Source organism: Mandrillus leucophaeus, unplaced genomic scaffold (genome assembly GCF_000951045.1).
Source record: "Mandrillus leucophaeus isolate KB7577 unplaced genomic scaffold, Mleu.le_1.0 Scaffold1118, whole genome shotgun sequence".
Taxonomy (NCBI): domain Eukaryota; kingdom Metazoa; phylum Chordata; class Mammalia; order Primates; family Cercopithecidae; genus Mandrillus; species Mandrillus leucophaeus.
The window spans coordinates 103,196-104,825 of NW_012099410.1; positions in this window are offsets into that span (position 1 = coordinate 103,196).

A 1,630-nucleotide genomic window follows, 5' to 3' on the forward strand; every position below is an offset into this window, starting at 1 on the left:
AAAAAAAAAAGGGGGGGGAGGGGAGGCAAAAATAAAGACATTTTTAGATCATCGAAGCCATAAAATTCATTTCCTAGGGCTCCTGTACTACATTTAATTTTAAAGAAAGTTCTTCAGGGTGAAGGGAAATCATACTAGATGGTGACCCAGATACACAGAAAGGAACAATTAACAACAGGAATGATGCACACACACGTGTCACATTCACACTCATTTTCTTAATTTCCTGAAGACATGTGGCTGCTTGTCTAAAACAAAAAGTATTACACTGTATCATTGAGTTTATAATATAGATTGATGTAATATATAAAACAATAATAGCATAGTGTTAGGTTAAATGAAGCTACACTGTTACAAGTGCCCTCTATTTTGCCGGGTGTCGTTTAATAGAACCTGAACTTCACTGTGAAAAGCCAAGGAATTGGGTTTCCATTCTTACAACAGTAAAAAATTAGTGTAAAGAAATATAGCCAAAAGCCACTAGGAGAATTAAAATCATAAACTACAAAATGTTTATTTGACACATAAGGAAGTAGTAGAGGAGGAACAGAAACAAAAAGATAAGAGACGAATTGAAAACATATAGCAAATTGTAGACCAGAATCCAGCCATAGTAAGTGAAGAAATAACAGGACTTTGCTCACATTAGCAGGACTGCTGAGCACTGTGGGGAGAACAGACATGGGCAGGAGGTGAGGGACAGTGTTAGTGCCACAATTCAGGAGTGACAGGGTAGCGCGGACTTAGGGGAAGGGGGGATGTGAGGGATGAGAGGGGCAGAGAGAAGGGCTGGAGAAGCAGGAGGTGAGGAAAAGGAGCAGAGGAAAGAATTCTAAAGCAGTGGAAGAGCCTAGCAGAGGGTTCTTTGCATTCGGTATTCAATACATTTTGTTGGACTGCCTAAAAACTAATTGGCTCCTTACGATTAAATAAAAAACAGTTACAAAAATGCCAAGTGTCCAGATAAATTATGCACGCTGCTTAGATGTGCAGAGTTCAGGAAAACAGGCAGTGCTTGAGTGTCCCTGAAGAGCATTGGGACTACATGGAGCACTCGCAACTTTGAGGTGATGACTACAGCTCCCGGTTGCAACAGACAATAACAAACCCTGCTTCTTTATATTCAGGAGACGTTCTGGACTCACACAGGGAAACTCGGGCTAAGGAATGAAGGTAATTTTAAATGCAACAACCCAGAGCCACAGATCCATAGTCTGGGAAAGTAAAACTTAAGAGCTTTGTAATGCTGTTTTGACACAGGTCTTTTACAAATTGGAATTCTAATCATTCAGGGATTACCAATATTGTGCTACCTACTGTATTAATAAACAAAAAGGAAACTTCGACTCTATGAGAATCTCTATGTGGTGCCTTCAGACAAAACTTCACCAGGTTTAGAGAGAAAACCCCCATCTCTACACCTCCATTCCCAGGGCGAGCTCACTCTCTGGCATGAAGTTCCCCGTGGTGAGTTTCCCTGTACAAAGGTCCAAGGGGAGAGGTAAGGAGTGGGAGGCAGGGAGTCCAGTTCAGGGTCGGGGATTCCAGGACGAGTAGGGAAGGGGAACGATCTGGGCGCAGCCTGGGGGGTCTCTCCCTGGTTTCCACAGACAGATCCTTGTCCAGGACT